General features: G+C 38.7%; 1 long non-coding RNA gene across 1 annotated transcript in view; it reads left to right on the forward strand.

The window, feature by feature from the left end:
- LOC149203404 (uncharacterized) overlaps window positions 1-19,920 on the forward strand; it is a 130,958-nt gene that overhangs the window by 58,402 nt on the left and 52,636 nt on the right. Inside the window, exon 3 of the long non-coding RNA XR_016253621.1 lies at window positions 2,047-2,173. This is a non-coding gene — a long non-coding RNA (uncharacterized LOC149203404). The remainder of the gene's footprint in view (window positions 1-2,046; window positions 2,174-19,920) is intronic.

A 19,920-nucleotide genomic window follows, 5' to 3' on the forward strand; every position in this document is an offset into this window, starting at 1 on the left:
TCCGCGGTTCTGGGTTTTCGATCCGCAGATCCAGAAAGGGATTTTCCTCGGATCCGTGCAGGATTGGGCACAGATCTGAGCAGATCCCGAACGATTCCTGAGGGCAACAAGCAGTTCCACGAGAGGCCCACGTTTATTTTTATTTTTTATTTTTTCCTTGATTTAGCTTAGGTTGGGGGTGGGTTTATGGTGAGTTAGAGAAAGGATAGAAGGGGTTAAAAGCCATTTCTCCCTCTCTTTTCCTCATTCTTGCATATTTGGAGTGCTTGGAGACGAGAGGAGAAGAGAGCTTAGAGAATAGATGCTTGAGGAGAGCTTGGAGGAGTGAAGGAGGAGGAGCTAGGAGGAGTGAAGGAGGAGTTTGCAGGAGTAAAGAAGGGCTGCCATCTACAAGAGTGAAAGAGGTAAGTGCAAACTCCAAACTCCCTCATTCTTGAACACCAACAACAAGGGTTTCATCTTCATTAGTTCCACAACTTCCATAGCCTGAGCCATCATCTTCTTCACTGCCACCACGTGGAGGCTCACATAGTGTTCGTGGTGGAAAGAGGAGAGATTAGTAGATATATTCACAATTTACCTTTGTCATAGATTACACTTGTGAATTTGAACTTTTGTTTGTTACTCTTCCTAGCTCAGTGTGTACTTGGTGGTGGCGAGGTGGCCCATTTTGTAAACATTATTATTTGAATTTTGGACATGACTCATGTTGACAGTTGCTCACTTGCTGGATAAGTTATTTTAATGCTTTATGATTTTATCTTCTAAATGTTTTATGTTTTATGATATGCTTAAAAATTTGATCTACGTTTGTAGTTGCTAGAATCTAGATGGTTGATGTTTGAATAATTAATCATTGATGTACAATGGATACCATATCTATCTTGATTTATGTACAAATATGCATGTTTTCATATCTTTTACAACTATTTTGATATTTTGGATGTTTTTTAATATAAATGCAAATATATATAGTAGACGCTTCCAAGACGCTTCGCTTCTTAGATTTTTGGAAAATGATGCTTCCGATGCTTCGCTTCAAAAAAACGTCCCTGCTTCGTGCAACATTGGTTTTAACCTCTTGACCCTTAGAATATTTAATTATTTTTTTCTTTGTCCTAAACCCCTTGCTTGGGTCCAAAACCCCATTTTTGGGTAAATCACCCAACAAATAACTTATTGATGGGTTGTCCTCTCTCAGTGATACCTTTTGAGCTACCCAAAATCTAACACTTTGAGAAATAAATACCTGTAAATATTTTTTCCTCTCTGTGCCTAGGGTTTTTGCACTTCACTTTCTCTGCAAATTTCCTTTGGGCATGTTTAAATTTGAAAGAAATACACATTTAAGGGTTTTTCATTGTTATTGGGAAGGGTATTTGCTTCTCTGCTACAGGTATGGTGGCTTTGGCTAATGGTATTTTGCTTTTGTTTTGTTGAAAAAATCATCTGGCTCATGCCTGTTGCGCGTGTATGCTGGTAGGCTAAATCTCTTCATAAAAAACTCAATCTTTTAACTTGTATTTATGGTGTTCTAACACCTGTGTATGGTAGGTTGTGTTTCTTCTGCCCTGTTTCATGTGCACTTGTAGGAGCAATTCTTATCAACTCTTCTTCATATCTGAAGTGTCTTAAGTTTTCTGGTCATGTTGGCTTCTATGGCTGTAATTGGCCACTTAGTGCGTGGAACTGTTATTACTAGCCACTTTATTATATTAGGATTCAATATATATTATCAAGTGTTAGTTAGCTTAACATAAGAAATATATGTTAATACTATCATTTTGTCTTCGAAATTGTCTTCTTTTTGCTTACAATTCAGAAGTACAGCCAGCTTATTATCAGAAAGCAGTCAGAACCTTGAAGAGTCTGACTGATATTAAATGTGAAGATACTGCCATATCAAATTTAATTATGTAAACTACGAGATATTAACGTGCAAAGAACATGTGATCTTAGCATTTCTAGCAAAATATAATTGGAAAATGAAATTCTGTAGCAGATGTTGAACAAATTCTCATTACTTATGGTTAGTAGTGATTTCAGGCCTGGCTCATATATTTTTGGCGAAGAGCCAAGAACCATGGAGTGGAAGAGGATATTGCAGATGAGCGCCTACAGTACTGGATTAGTCGAAATAATCAGTTGCCCACATCTCATGATGCAGTTGATGGTAATCTTCACTTGGGTCACACTTTGAGCAGGGAGTGATGTCATGATATTCATAATTTTTATGGATTTGGTTCTCTCTTTTGTTAGATTGGTTTTCCTAGCATTTTGACTATTATCATATTCCAAAGAGTACATGCCTTATTATGCAGAACATGTTTGTGCAGTCTTTAGACATTCTTTAGTTTCTAAATGGAGGTGGAACATAGGCTTCAGGATTGCGCATAGTGAGTCCCTGATGTACAGTCTTTTTTTATCTATTCAATATTTTCTGAAATGTCCATCCAAGATTTGCCGAGCTACTCATCCAATGTGAATTCAATGATATTTGTTTTGGAGCTGCAAGAACAACTTCAGTTGAGCTAAAGTGAACAGTCATCTCTCAGAAAAATGCTGAATGAAACCCAAATGCAGGATGCCCTACAGTCACTGTGATGCTCTATGTGCTGAAAATCTTGACCCGAAAAATCAACAAGAAATTCAAAATCAGCAGGCCAATTTAAACAGGAAACAGAGACACATATCAAAACATTGGCACATGTGGTTATGGAGAAGGAAAGATGCCCCCATGTCCCCTCCCCCGCCTTCTTGTTGAGGTTGAGGAAGTTGTTCATGTCAAGCTACAGCAAGAGCACACTAGGAGGGTTTGAGAACTAAATTTAAAGGCCAGGGAGCTTCCCTGACCATCTCCTTCCCTGGACACCATGCAGATTGGCCTGGTTTAAGTCAGTTGGTGATTGGATTTTTGTGCTTCGTGTTAAGCATAGGCTATTTTTCCCTCCCAATAGGAGAATTTTAGACAAGGATCCACTTGATCCGGAGTTGCAGAGCTAAAACGCTACAAGGAGTTGGTAGCAGCATCACGCCTGGCAGGTAAATGGGCAGTCATTCATAAGTTAGGGATCATCATCTGAGATTCCCATTCCCCTAGCTACTGCTGGCATGGAGTGTCGAATGTGAAAATTTCATCTATTGCAGCAACTGGAAATTATTCTTCTAACTGTAAATTTAATTATGCAGTTTATTTGCTACGACAAAAAAGAAAATCACTACTGCAATTTTCACCATAAAAATACTATGAAAAAAATAGCAAACTGGAAACTGAGAGATTTTAGTACGCACATAAAATTATGACATTGTTATTTGTGGACAATCGTCCCCAGAAAAACCCAATGCAGGAAAACCTGTCAGCAGATGAGGGTTTTAATATTATTATGTAGTAGAAATTCTCAGTACAATAAAAAGATGCCAAATTGGCGTTTCTATCTAAAAGAAATACTGGCGAAAATATCTGATGGAATTTTACCCTCCTCTCCAAGCAATCTTAGTTCAGAAACTGACCCGTGGAATGATTTGCATCAACCTCTGCGCTAGCTCTGTGCAGTCCCTTGTATGCTTATCCTGGAACTCCCTCTGAAGTAGACGTCTTGCCTGTCTCTGCTGCTGGAAGTATCTATCCAGTCCTTCTGGAAATTTTGTTGGCCTCTGGGACTTGAAACAATCCACTCCACAGCTAAATCGAACTACCTTTCCTGACGCACTACGCGGCCCCTGCATAGACTCCTGGAGAATAATTACGACCTCCTCTTTTGACTCCTCCAGAACTAGAAACTCCTCCAGGGAATCATTATGCTGCCCTCTGCCACTTGCTATTTGATCACAGACTCGATCTCACTACTAAATCATCTGCCATTGGGAAATTGAACTGCCTAGATCACTGAGTATCGACAATTGGTGTGTTCTCCATCTACCCGTCGACTTCTTCTGAAATCTTCTGTTGGAGCACCAACGACTAAGATTAAAACATAATCAATGACCCAGAGTAATTCCCCGTTGATCGTGTGTGTTTCTAGATGATTCTCACCTTATCTCAGTTAATACTGATTAATTAACCATATTCGTTAAGTTTCGACTTAGGAAATATTTAAAAAAATAGCTGATAATCTAATTGAGACACTTATAGGTGGAATTTCCTGAAACAATTTCTAGGTTTTGGAGATCTCATGTATTCTAGCCTCTCCACCAAATTTCGTGGCTAGAACATATCTGATGCTATAGAAACTAACACTCCCTTTTAGCGAGCACTGTGTTCTCTCTCTAGTGCTGCACATCCTGTTACAACACCTTATCTCTGTATCAACTCTGTTACGTTGTTGATGTCTGATTGCTATTGCCCACCAACTACTGCGCAACTCTGATGCTGCATCTGTGCTGCTGTTGCTAACTCTGCATCTGCAGTGCAACTCTCTCTTATCTGTTGCTACTGCAACTGAGAAGCATCCTAAATAATTTGTCCTTGCTACTGAAACAAGTTCTTCACCATACCCATCTGTTCTCTGAAATAGATAAACTTAACTCTCCTTAGAGATTTCGTGAGTATATCTGCAACCTGCTCTTTTGTGGGAACATATTGTAGTTGGAATCCTCCATGCTGTACACAATCTCTGATGAAATGACATTGAATATCTATGTGTTTCGAGCTGTCATGAAACACTAGATTCTCAGAGAGATTTATGCAACCTTGATTATCACAGTTGAGAGTTGTTGCCTCTAACCTTTCCCTGAACAAGCCTACTAGCAGCTTCCGAAGCCATATAGCTTCACACATTGTTGTGCTTGCTGCCATACTCTGCTTCTACAGAGCTTAGTACTATTGACTTTTGCTTCCTGCTACACCAAGAAACCATCCCTGATCCAACACTGAAACAATACCCAGAGGTACTTTTCCTGTCCACTGAATTGCTTGCTCAATCTGCATCTGTGAATCCACATAATCTGACATCATCCCCTTATGTATATATCAACCCTTACTCGACTTCGCCACACACATAACTCAAAATGTGTCTCGCTGCTATCCAATGTACCCTCTTCTTTTCTACCATAAACTAACTGAGGGTATTGACTGCGAAGCAAATATCTGGCCTACTGTTGACCAGATACATGAGAGACCCGATAAGCTGTCTATACAAGGTGGGGTCGACATCCTTGTCATTTGATGCATCTATCTTCTTCTAGTTGGTGATCATGGGTGTAGACATGGGTCTACAATCCTACATTTTGAACCTCTTTAGAATATTTGTAGCATATCTTCCTTGTCCAAGGAAGACCTCCTCGTCCTTTTGCCACACTTCCAATCCTAGGAAATAGTGCATCAATCCCAAATCCTTCGTATCGAACTCTGCTGCCAGGTTCCTCTTGCAATCTTCTATGAGCCTTGATGATCTTGTCAAGAAGAGATCATCCACATAAAATACTAGGATGAGTGGCTCACCCTCTACCATCAAATAGTAAAGTTTGGGATGTGCATCACTCTTGACGAATCCCATCTGCTGTAAGTAGTTGTCAATCCGACCATACCATGCCGTGGGAGCCTGTTTGAGCCCGTATAAAGCTTTCTTCGATCTGTACACATTAGTGTGTCTCTCATGAGTCTCGAAGTCCTCTGGCTGTTCAATGTACACCTCTTCCTCTATCACCCTGTTCAAGAATTTTGTGTTGACGTCCATATGGTGAATTTGCCATCCCATATGATGTTGAAGTTTCTAAGTTTACTTAATCTAGAAACTCTTCATGCACTTTTCCTGATTTATTCCTATCTACTTGTTAATTTTTCTTTAACAAGTTATTTACAAAGTAAATATTGAAAATAAACACCAGTGCATGCTCAGCATATTATAGATCAACAAGTAAAAGAAACAAGAACAAACACACAACATGACACCATTATTTTTGGACCAATGTCCTCGGAAAAACCCAATGCGGAAAACTGGTGCAACTATCTGAGGGTTTTCTTATTAAGCAATATTAGAGTACAATCTGGGTGATGTAACTGGCTTACCCAACAGAGAATTTCCTTAGCAACTATACCTCACAGTTTGAGAGAAATCTCCTGGCTGAAACCCCGGAAAACCCTTTCGGTAGCTCCTCAGCACAAAACACCTCCTGCAACCCCAGCGTCTGCCCAATCTGGACTGCGTCAGCCCACGTTGGCCCTGCGTCAGCCTTTCTTGGCCTGCGTCAGCCCCAGGAGGCCCTGTGTCAGCTATGCTAGCCCCTCTGGTGCTCTGCGCATCACTTGGCTGCCTTTGCATGGCCCTGCGTGAGCCCCTGTTGCCTCTGCGTCACCCTCCTTGGCTGCTGCGCTGCGCTCTCGTCACACTCTCTGCCTTCTCTGTTCCTCTGTACTCAATGCCCCTCAATTGCTCTCTTGATCACTGATTCTATCTCTCTTAGCAAACCCCGCTCTAGAGAATAGAATGACTGATCATCTGGTGTGTTCTCCAAGTGACCCTCAAGCCTCCTCTTATACTTTTCCTATTGACGATTCAATGGCCGAGATTAAGTCCCTAATCAACGACTAAGATTAGATCTGGCTTGATCCATGTCTTTTTGACCATTCTAACACAGATTTGTATTAATACACATTAATATTTTATTTTCCCTAAGTTTAGACTTAGAGACTCCATTAAAAATGTTAATTATTTTAATATCTCCTGATTTGTTTAGAACCTGCCCAAACCCTTTCTGGGCATTGGAGATCTCATGTGCTCCGACCTCTCCACCAAATTTCGTGGCTAGAGCACATCCGATGCTACCCCAAATCAACATATGAGCTGCTAGGGATATAACTGACCGAATAGAGGTGTATCTGGCAACTGGGGCGAAGGTCTCCTCATAATCTATCCTTTCTTTCTGTGCATACCCTTTTTCCACGAACCTAGCCATGTACTTCTCTACGTTGCCATCTGCAGCATACTTGATCTTGTAGATCCATCGATAACCTACAACTGACCTTTCCTCAGGTCCCAACACCATCTCACAAACATCATTCATCATGATAGAGCTGTACTCTTCTACCATGGCATCTACTCGCACTTGATGGTGTGCAACTTCTTGAAAGGTGGAAGGTTCTGCGACCTAAGCTACCAATGCTTGATGCATGCTCTGCCTTTTGTTCGTCCTGGGAACTCGAACAAACTCCTTTGCATCTCTCAATGTCTGACGAACCTCTTTGCTGGCTCGACCACTAGTAGTAGGAGGTTCTACCAACTCCTCCTCATCCTGCTCTTGCTGCTTCGTCTCCTGAGATCTCACTGGATTCCGTGCTCCTGAAGAAATACTAGTATTGGTTACTGTACTGGATCCTTGTGACTGTCCCAATGGCTGCCCTTGTTGCTGGACCAATGGAGCTTCAACTGGATGATATTGATGACTTGCAGGCATCTCACGTGATCTCTTGAAAGCTCGATCTTCCATGAACTCTATGTCCCTTTTTACTACAATCTTCCTATTGTTAGGAATGTAGATCCCGCATTCCTTGGAGGTCTCACTATACCCAACGAGAAACCCCTTCTCTGCAGTATGATCCAATTTGGTGCACTTCTCATTTGGCACGTGGCAATAAGCAACGCTACCAAAGATCCTGAAGTGACTAACTTCTGTCTTCTTCCTTGTGAAGACCCCTTCTGGCGTTTTCTTCTCCAATGCTCTATGAAGAGTTTGGTTCTGAATGTATACCGCTGTGTTACATGTCTCTGCCCATAGAAACTTAGGCAGATCCTAGTCATATAACATTGCTTTTGCAGCCCCGACTATGGTTTTGTTTTTTCGGTTCGCTACCCCATTCTATTGTGGATTATTTGGAGCTGTCCATTCCCTTCTGATGCATTCCTTCACACAAAAATATGTGAAGTCTTTATCAATATACTCTCCACCGTTATCTGAGTGAAGCACCTTGATCTTCTTCCTTGTCGCATTCTCCATGAGGGCCTTAAACTCCTTGAAATGATCGAAGACCTCATCTTTGGTCTTCAAGAAGTAGATCCAAGTTTTCCTGGAATGGTCATCAATAAAGGTGACGAAGTATTCGGCACCACTGGGAGCTCTAGAGACATCATACAACAAATATCTAAATGTATAAGTCCTTACATGCCATCTTCTCTACTGTCACTTCTTGGGAATGTTGCCTTAGCATACATCTCAAGTACACATCCTGTACACACATCATCATGTTCCGTGCCAAGATCTAGAACCCTTGTTATTATTTCTTTGAGGAGCTTGAGTGCTCCATGGTGTAGATGTCCCATTCTCCTATGCCATAACTCATTTAGCTCCTTCCCACTGCTACTGTCACTGCCTATTAGTGCCATTGGAAAGTTGAGCTGCGACTTGTACAATCTATTACTTCGCACTCCAACTATCTTACCTTCTTCTAGCTTGAGTGTTTGACAAACACTTTCTTCACTACAAAGTGGATATCATATCCCTTATCCTGTCGTTGGGATACTGAAATCAAGTTCATACCAAATCATGGCACATGCAATACATCTGTAGCGCTGGCGTTGGCTCTTGACTCCCCTTGAAAATCAATGGTACCTCTCCCTACTGGAGTACACTTCGTTCTGTTTCCCGTAGTAATTTGGAAGTCCATCTGCTTCTCCTCGTAGCTAGAGAAATATTCTCTAACCCGCAGTCATATGAGCTGATGCTCCACTCTCTATATACCTGACACCTTGTGAAGCTGATCTTGACAAGCAAGCAAATTCATCCTCCAACTTGGAAGACAAGTCTTAAGCCTCCTGAATGTCAATTCTGTCCATGGTCATAGGAAGGACAATTTGTGTGCTATTCCTCTTCTACCCGACGCTGATTCTACAACTGCAAACTGCTGCAAAATCCTCTGCGTCCAACCAAAAATCTGCTCAGTGAAAATCTAAGTTGTTGCTACTCCCTCTAACTACTGGAATCACAATCCATGCAAATCGAATTTTTCTTCCAATCCTACACTGAAAAATCAAACTTCTGCCCTAAGTTACCAGAAAACGGATACTGGAACGGATACGGGTACGGGGTTTGAAATGGATACGACAAATTTTCAAAAAATCTGGATACGATACGGCAGGAAACGGCACATAATAAATATATAAAAATTTAAAATATATATATATATATATATATATATATATATATATATATATATATATATATATATATATTAAAAATAAAAAATTCATATTACCATTCATATTTCAGAATCTAAATTTAAATTATCTATGATCTATCATGATTGATGATTGATGATTCATCATCATCAATTCAATTTTCAACTTTCAACTTTCAACATATGCCATATGGCATAAACATTCAACATTGCCATCATCATTAACGATTATTCTAACATTCATGATTCAAGTTTCAAGTTTCAACATATCATCAGACATCAAGTTTTTGTTTCAAATTTCAAACAATGTTTATCAACATGACAAACATCAAGTTATCAACATGACAAGTTACAAATTACAATTTACAAACTTACACAAACACCATCATTACCAAAATTAATAATGCATACTAATTACTACATACTATGATAATGAAAGTACAAATTTCAAAATGAACTATGACTGGCAGTCGTACTATCATAATATCATTACTCATAAAGTCATAATTCATATGGTTGTTCAAAACTTAAAAGTTTAAAAGTTAAAAGTTAAAAGTTAAAACACCATCATAAATTACAAATTTACATATCATCAAATATGTCTTCATTCATGCCACTATAATGTTCCACTTCCACATCCTCTCTAGAAGTGGCACTGGGAGTGGGAACATTGCTTCCATGTCCACTTGAAGATGCACCTATTCCCAATGATGGCTCCGAATCAAACAAACTCATGTGAGACATGGCATTCAATGTCATATCCAAGTCAGGCAACTCTGGTTCCACTTCCCATAATTTGGTGGGCCCAAATTTGTATTCATCTCTCTTGTGTGACAGAAGGCGAAGGTTTGAATGAATATACACTAGTTCCTCAGCCTTCTTAGAGCCCAATCTATTTCGCTTCACTGAATGGATGAAGCCGTATGTACTCCAGTTCCTTTCTGCTGAAGAAGAACTAGCAACCTGTGACAAGACCTTGATGGCCAATTTTTGGATATGTGGAAGTGCCCCACCATAGAAGTTCCACCACTCAATTGGACTTAATCTGCTCTTGTCCCGCATACACTCAATATCACAACCCCAACCCTCCGATCCCACAAAATGAGAAAACTATGCACGAATCCGAAGCCCAATTTCAGGATCTACAAAAAGCTTTCTAAAAGCATTTTTAAATCCTTCTGCGACTTCTGGGTCTTTGTTTGGTGCGCTTCTTTCTGGATCACGTAGCAACTCTGCAGCATAATATTTTGGATTCAGTGCATAGGCTAAAAGGTGCAATGGAGTGGTCATCTTGTTCCACCTTTTGGTCAATATATCTTTTACTTCTCTGTAAAAGATTTCATCTGGGTCATTCTCCTTGGCATTTATAACCAACCTTATCTTCTCTATCATGGAATCAATGCCCTCATACACCTCTCCCAGATTAGGCATATCTGTGTCAAACATACGGAGCAAATCCACAATTGGCTTAGTAAATGCCAAGAGGTACTCCACCTTATCCCACCATTCGTCATCAACAACCAACCGTTTCATTGCTTGTGCTCTATCAGATTGGGATTGCCTCCATTGATTCCAAAGAGAACTGCATACCATTGATTGTAATGCATCTTTCACCTGCATGAGCCTTGTTAAGACTATGGTGTGAGAAGCAAATCGAGTCTCAGCAACCTGCAGGTGTCAAATTGCCAATGTTTCAAATTTCAATCAATTTGAAAATCAAAAATCATAATTTGAATCAAATTTGAAATTATTTGATTGAATAACCTATTATGATTCATCAATTTAGATATTTGAATTTAGAGTCAAATATTTAATAAACTTTAAACTTTAAAGTTTAAGTATATGTACCTTAAGCAGCTCCAACTTAGCAAATTCCCTGTAGATGCCTTGGGACGTGGTGGTTTGTGATAAAGGCTTGAATTTCTTTTGCCTCTTCAAATATTTTTCGAATCCACTCAATTTGCTTCCCCAACTTGCTCAACATGAGGTTCAATGAATGCACAACACAAGGGGTCCAAAAAATGTGTTGATATTTGCCTTCAACAATTAGGCCTGCTGCTCTACACACCGTTGCATTGTCAGTTATTACCTGGACAACATTTTCAGGCCCCACCAATTCAATTGCTTCAATCAAGATGTTAGCAATGAATTGAGAATCTTTCACCTGCCCCTCACAATCCACTGCCTTCAAAAACATTGCCCCATGTGGGCTCTGAGCAATCACATTGATCAAAGGCCTATTTCTTTGATCTTTCCATCCATCAGAAATGATGGACACCCCTGAAATGAGCCATGAATCACGAATGGGGGCTAATTTAGCCTCCAAATCTAACTTTTGAGCACTCAACAATGTGGTGCGTATCTTCTCATACCCAGGGCTCTTGTACCCTCTTGGGGCTTCATTCAAACATTTTACCATCTTTGCCCAGTAAGGAGATCGCACAAGGTTAAAGGGAAGGCCATTTGCATAAATGCATTGGGCTACAACTGCATCTGCTATCTCTCGAGCATCATTATTAAAACTCTTCTCAAGCGGTCCCAAATTTGACCGCTTTGACCCAACATTTCCATGAGAATAAAGTGGAGGCTTTGAGACTGAGTGTTTTAAATAGGAGGCAGGATTTGCTTCATTTGCTTTAGCATCTGCCTCTTCTTGTTCTCTCTGATATTTTGCAATTTTTACCTTGCTTAAACCATTTCCATCTTTCCCATTCTCTTTAGGTGGGCCACTACATATTCGAACCCCATTGTTTTTTAACCCAAGCAAATGTGCTTTAACCCGTGTGTATGACCCCTTAAACTCCTTTTTACACTCACTGCAAACCCATGCCAATGATCCACCTCCTTGGATCTTCCCAACAGTAGTGACATATTTCCAAAGTGGTGACTTTGGATCAAATTTCTGGGTTGTTTCAGTGTCCTGTGCCACTTCCTCTGCCTCATGAATGGCTGAACTTGAAGTTGCCATGAATGATGATGACATTCACTGAAGTCTGAAACTGAAAAAAGAAAATTGACAAATATATTATATCAGTCTGGAATCTGGATGCTAATAAAATTATGTCATCATTTATTTATAAAATTATACGCCTTTCTCTTTACTCTGTTTCATAATGACAGCGAACATTGAACTTTGAAGCAAGAAGTTAGAACTTAGAACACTGTTCTTAGAACAACAGCCACTGTTGGGGAAACACTGGGTGTTCTGTTTACAGTTACACTGTGTAATTGAAGGTGGCTTCCTACACTGTACAGCCAGCTCCATGGCCTATTGGAGTCTGGACATTGCTGGTAAATTCCAATTTTAATTTTAGACATTGCTGGTAAGTGGTAAGAGTACCTATAACTGAACCTTGTTAAAATTTTCAACTTTTCAGTGTTCACTGTTCACCAGATGGCAAAAGTACAAATGATACATAAAATAAACATTTATACCATGAACCATCATATTTATACAGAATATTAGGTTCAGAACAATCATTAGAAGACTGTAAACATGCTCTAAACTGCACATTATTAGTAGAATAATCACAGGGATATTCTCTGCATAATTTTCTGAGATAGAAAGCGGATTACACTGTTACAGTGAAGATCAAGAAGGCAGAACTTCGGTGATATATCACAGTAAATGTTTCAGACTTCAGTGCTATATCTCGGTGCCTCCACAACAAATAAGTTTGGTGCTATCACAGTGATAAGGGTTCAGAGTCCAGACTCGATTGATCTCTAATATGTTGTTTACCAAATTTAGTCCCACAAATCCTTCACAATTAAGTTATTAACTCATGCATCAAAAACGTAACTTCCAGCCTTAAATTTAAATAAAAATTCTACTACGCTAGTTGCCTATTTACTCTAAATTTCGATCACAAGCTTTTCAAATTGAAATTTGAATCATGTTTATACCAGCAACTATATTAGTATATAAATGGTTTCTCACTGGACCTCTTGTAAATTGTAATTTTGTAAAAGTCTTAACAGTGAACACCTGTTTCGGCTATAGGTCTGCTTATTAAGTTATTTGTTGAGCAGCTCTGTGAAAAAATTAACCTCCATACTTATAAGTTATTAATGATAGCTGGGAAATCTATAATATATATAGTATATCGGATATCCATTCTGGAATCTGATATAATGATGACTCACAGAGTCACAAATTTAAAATTTTAAACCAGTAGAGTAAATGGCTTTTCAAGTTTTCTCCAGAGACTAGAGTCCATAATGAAACTAAAGGGAAGTAGAAAGGATGGCAAGTGAAACTATAACCGTAACGCTGCTCTAAACTTTGGGTTGATTTTAGGGATTTTTTCAATTCCATACAGAACAGCCATAGTTATGCCCATACTGCAGTATATGAAATTGAATACAGATATAGTATCACCAACAATACGTTGATTTAACCATACCATATAGTATGGAAGGATATGGCAGTATCTATATTTCTCCCATATTTCTATATGCTAAGGGCTTGTACGGTAGATGGATTTGCTTTGTCTGCTTGCGGTGGGCTCACCATCCTAAGCTGGAGTCTCGTGGATACAACTTATTAAAGTTTTAAACCATACGACAACTTAAAAGTTAAAAGTCTTTTTAACTTCTTGTTTGCAGAATATAGAATAACGGTATAACCCCGTGGGCCGTCATCTGTATTGACAGTCTCTAAATTGTCCGATATCTGCTCTGAAACAAAGTATAAAGAAATATAGATACGATCTTTCATATAAACTATAGTGATTTCAGTTTATCAAACCAGGTGATAAAAATATCAATAAATAACAAATGCAAAATAAAATACACAACCACCAGTGTATGCGAGTGTGTGTAGCGTATTTAGCCCAGTTGGAAAGGAAACTATAACCGTAACCGTAACGCTGCCATTTTAGAATCGATAGTATAAGCTATTAAAATTTAAAAGTTACGTGCGTCGTGTACCTTGAGGGCCGAGGCTTGTTCGATGCCGGCAGGAACCAGTCACTCCAGAAAACTCTCAACTCTCACTGCTCAGCGGCCGCACTCACTCAGGAATCAGAACTCGTCGTTTAGGGATTAGGTATAATAAGGTTAGGTAAGATAGTTATTAATAGGGAATAGAACGAATTTGGAACGCCCGCCAAGTGAATTTAGACCGTCGGCCAAGTGAATTAAATCAGTTCCCGGCGGCCACGAAAATCAGTTCAAAACGTATTGAATTTTCCCAAATACGCATTCGATTTTTCACATACGTATTGAAATTTCTCTGATACGAATTCGATTTTTTCAGATGCGTATTAGAAAATTCGAAATACGTTTTCAGTTTCTCTGAAACGTATCAGGTTTTTTTAAACGGGACGTGTTCTCCTTCAAAACGCCTGAAAAACGGCAAATTTTTTTTTGATACGTTTCCAAACCTGAAAAAACGTTTTTCGGCCGTTTTTCCGGCGTTTCTGGGCGAAATACGTTTCTGATACGGGAAACGGCGTTTTTGCCTGCCAGGGAGCCGTTTCCGGTATCTTAGCTTCTGCCATAACAATTCAACCTGCCTATCAAGGAATTGTGCTGCCTTAGGAATTTCGGCCTGCTACTCCTTTTGAGCAACAAAATTCTTTCCTTCGCTTTAGAGCTTCCTGGCTGATCACTCACTCTCTGATACCATGTGAAAATTTCATCTATTGCAGCAATTGAAAATTATTCTTCTAACTGTAAATTTAATTATGCAGTTTATTTACTACGTCAAACAATGAATAAAATCACAACTACAATTTTCACCATAAAAATACTGCAGGAAAAATAGGAAACTGGAAATTGAGAGATATTAGCGCACACATAAAATTATGACAATTATTTTTGGACAATCGTCCCCAGAAAAAGCCAATGCAGGAAAATCGGTGTAGTGGAAATTCGAGTACACTAAAATGACGCCAAACTAGCATTTCTATCTGAAAGAAATACTGGCCAAAATATCTGAGGGAATTTTACCCTCCTCTGTAAGCAGTGTCGGCTCAGTCTGGATGGTCATGAAGGGCCACACATTCTTTAAAATCTATGTAGTGGTCTTCCATTTGAAGTTCCCTAAGAAGATATACCTATATACTTTTAGCTTTTTTTGGAGTGAGGAGCATTGGTGACCCAATTTATCACTTGCTTGATGCAACTTGGGCACTTATGAAAGATGATGTCATGGTGGAGATCCTTATTTTCCGCACGTGTGGGTTATTTTTAGCATTTATGTTACGTTTTTGTTTTTGAGCTATCTTAAGGTCAACTTGTGACCTTAGAATCATTGAACGCATAAGCAAACATATTTTAGGGCTTTGCTTGTAAAATTATAGAAATAAGGCATGTTAGACCTCATATAAACAAAGGAGGCCTTATTTTAGTTTATCATCATCCTTCACTCATCACACTCTCCTTTGTTTGGGAGTTCACATTAGTCCTTGTCTCTTCTATTTGGCTAAAATGTGGTCTTTGTGGTGTTGATTGCCCTTGGAGATGGAATTTTGGTTGAAGATGGTTTCTTGGGATTAATTGAAGTGATTCTTGTTAGAATTTTGTAAGTTTATTGCACATTTGTGTTAAAAATAATAAGGGTACCAAGGTGGTGTTTCCTAGTGCATTATCTTTTTTGTTGAGGAAGACACATTAATTACCTTTATGGCATGTGACTTTATGGGTTACATTAAAGTCATGGTGAAAAAAATCACTTTATGTGGTACATGTACTAGGTACTTTATATTAATATCACTTTATGTCTTGAGGTGACTTTATGATAAAAAGTACTAAAGTATCTTTTAATATTAAAGTTACTTTCTATTTTGAAGTTAAATTTATATGGAGAAAAAAGTACAAGGTACAAAACATTAAAGTGACTAGGGAGTTCATTAAATCAAGGGGACCACATGAGAAAGGGGGTCAAGTGTGGGAAATGATCTCTACCATTGATCTCATGGGTTGAGATCTAATCTCAGCCCTCGATAAATATTGTTAGAGTTATCCTTGTTGGAAAATGCAATATGGCACCTATCAATTCAGATTTTCCTTATTTCTTAATACTTGCCTGTGAACTTTAATTATCTTCTTGTGTTTCTTTATTAGAACTTTTCATAAAAAAAATATCAAGATCAAAATAGTAAAGACAATGTACACAGATATTAGGCTCCAAGCTAGGGCAAAACCCATCCAATGGGAAAACCTAGAAGAAATCTTCTCTTCTTATAGAATCTGCTTCAAATGAGACAACAAAGACCCAAACCCTAGACCAAGTCCTCCAAGTACCAAGTCAGGCCTTCCAATATAATCAAATCAACACAACTTAATCCTGCATCAATCTACAACATCCACCACAACTTTGAACTTGCAACTTCATCTTGCACCTTCAGCCTTGTAGCTGCTATAGAAACCCTACTTCAACTTCTTCCAGAGATCCTTCTTTGAGCAAGGCAAATCTTCCCAAGGGCAACGAAGTCAAAACAAAGTATTTCTTCTTCCAACAACTTGATACTTCAACTCGTCCTACTACAACTCGAACTTGCAATTGTGGCCTTCCTGGAAGCTGCCAATAACTTAATTCTTCCCATTCGTGAGAGAGATAGAGCCCCAAAAAACAAGTTTTCTTCTTTCTTTTCTTCTTCTAGACCTTTGTTCTTCTTGTCTTCTTGCTTCCTAGCTACATATCGAATTTCGTTTCTTGAGATCGAACTTGTGAGTGAGTGAGTGCTAAAATGAGGTCAAATCTGCTTCTTTATATAGCCTTTCCAAGGGGTCAAATTCCTTCCTTTAGGCCGACTTGTACTTTGGAGGTTTCCAGGACTTTCTAAACTCAAAATAAATTCTTTTACAATATACATTGTTCCCAGAAGGGTCTTATAAGCATGATGTTAACTCTCTCGACTCATGACAATATATCCTATGACCTAACAAACCCTAGAGGCATGAAGAACATGCTTTTACCTAGAAGACCATCAATAATGAACACAAAACACATGCTTTAAAATAACATTTTTTTTGTTTTGTTTTTGTTACATAAGATACATATTGAAATGTGTAAAATAACAATTATGATGATTGAAACTAGTTACATTTCCAACACTCCCTCTTAACTAGGGAGGTATTCATAATTGTACAACTAGCACAACAACACTCTCAAACTAAAGAGTTCTCATAGGAAGAGTCAGATTGATAAGCCAACTGTAAGCATCAACATTATAACCAACACTGTCTTTGGAGGCCTAACTAGACAAACTCAGCTTCATTCAAGAGAATTATGCTAGGAGGATTTACGTGTGATACTGCACTACCTCTACAAGGCACATACCCCATTTGGATGTTCACAAGGTATGTCTTTTTTAGGACTATTCTTATCTTGGATTCCCAATCCTCAAAGAATATCCGTCCTCTTCAACCACTCTCATCGTGGGTACTTGTCTTATCCTCAAAGAGTGTTGGTCCTTTTCCTTTCTTGGATGCTTTATCCTCAAGGAAACCGCAAATGCTTATCCAATTCTCCACCTTTCTCTCTCCAAGGCCTTCACTTGGACTTCTGACTATTAGTCTTGGTCAAGTGATTGACACATGAAGAAGAGAATGCACATGTGATGTCCATCATCTGTCCCTCTCACCTAGAGAGGATATCCCTATTCCCTCTTGACCAGGGAATAGAAACTTGCTCCTATTCAATGAGACTCCTTTACTCCCTCTCAAATCTAGGGGAGATTTCAGACTCCTTTCTATTTGGGAAGTCACAAGCCTTGTAGCTTGTTTTCATATCGACAATCTGATCTTGATGGATGGCTACCTCTCTCTTTCGGATCTTATTATATCGAGCTTGCTTCCTTTCGAGGTACCATGGAGCCATCTTGTTTCTTCAATCTTGTGACAGGATCCAGGTCATCAATATTGCACATAACTTTCATCTTGTCCTCAATAATATATGCATTATATTGAGCCTTTCCAATCTTTAAGTTGATCATAGCTTCTTCATGAAAGTGATGTCCTTGTTATTATACGAACTTGACCTTCAGGTTATCCTCTAGCACTGCTACCTTTTATTCCCAAGATGAGCACATCTTGTCTTCATAATTGCCAAGATCATATCTTCAATTCATAGAGTTGAACTTACCAAAATTGTCATCACTTATTCTTGCAATATCCTTCCAGGTAGAAAAACAATATGTTAATCAGATAACCAATAACAAAAATATTAGACTTACCTCATCAATATGACTTTCTCATCAAGGCAGCAACATCTTCATGGCCCATCTCCACACAAATCTTCCTTCATGCATCAGAGTGCCCAAGGGTTGAACTTGATTACCAACTTTCAATTTTCCTTTAGAGACTATATTGTATGTTGCTTACTATTCTATATAATCTAGTGAGAAAGTATTGACCCTTTTATTCATTCTAGAGTAAGTCAAAATTATTTTCTTAAGCATCATATAACCATACTAAGCAAATATCATGACCAATTTCTTTTTACAAGATTTTGTACATATGAATGCTTCCCAACAGATACTTTAAGTATGCATTCCTATGCTTTAATACAATCATCTAGTTATGTGTCTTAGAATGAGTCTACAATATGACCAATTGCATCCCTTCATCCTTCAAGAGTATTGTTTCAATATATGCTAACCTTGTCATAATGCTTCTTACAAGAACCTTCCAAAATGATGGTTCTTATAGGATCGTAGTGATCCACCTTAGCAAGAATGACTACCTCTAGCATAATGTTAGACAACGAATGGATGAACATTATGCAACATGGTCCCAAAAGACTAGATGATTCTTCTAAAGCAACTCACGTAGACTCTAAATACGCTGCTATCACATGCTTCTATCTATGATGCTATGTATTTATAAAACTAAGATTCTCTAAGAGCAAACAACAATGCATGCTATTCTAAAGGAAAAACTAACATCCCAAGAAACTTGCCAAGTACGATGCCTTCATCAATAGTAAAGGTCCTTGATATCTTCTTTCTTCGAGTTCTTCTCAGGTTCTCCCATTTCTTCAGCGGTGTGAGCTTCACTTCTTTCCTTTCTTTTGTTGTTTGGCTTGTTTGGACAATCCCTCTTAAAGTGTCCAAATTCATTGCATCCAAAGCATTGAACCTTGGACATGTCTTGCTTCTTCTTGGACTTTCCAAACTTTCCCTTCTTCAACTTCTTGGTTCTCGCAATGAAGGCTTGAGACTGTTCATTTGATTCAATATCATCCTTTGCCTTGATCCTAGTCTCTTCCAAGATTCATTGAGCCCACAACTCATCAAAAGGAGTTGAATCTTTCTTAGAGTAGATGCTTGCTGCAAAACTGCTCCATTCTGGTGGCAAAGCATTTAGTACACATATGGTCATCTCAAAATCAGAAATTGTCTCCTCAAACCCTTGCAACTGATCTCTTATTTGAAAGCATTTAGTACACATATGGTCATCTCAAAATCAGAAATTGTCTCCTCAAACCCTTGCAACTGATCTCTTATAAGAAAGAAGGCCATGTCCTCATCCTTTGATTTCTTCATTTTCTATTGCTTATTCCTCAAAGACATCTTCTGTCCTAATGTACTTAGAGAGTACAAATTCACTATCTTGTCATACATAGCCTTTGAAGTTTTCATGTTAGCAAAAAATGGAACAAGATGATCCTTAATTGTTTCCACAATGATCCTTTGTGCCCTTACTTCCCCTTTCTTGTATTTTGATAACTCTTGAGTCTTGTCTTTTGTTGGTTTACTGACTTCTCCAAGAACATATTCCATTACTTCATGATCTGTAAGTGCCAAGTCAATCCTTTTCTTCCATGGTAGAAATTTGTCGAGCCAACGAGCTTATTGCTC

This window comes from Pinus tabuliformis, chromosome 2_1 (assembly GCF_031772625.1).
Source record: "Pinus tabuliformis cultivar Carrire ecotype Pingquan chromosome 2_1, CPIR1, whole genome shotgun sequence".
NCBI lineage: Eukaryota > Viridiplantae > Streptophyta > Pinopsida > Pinales > Pinaceae > Pinus > Pinus tabuliformis.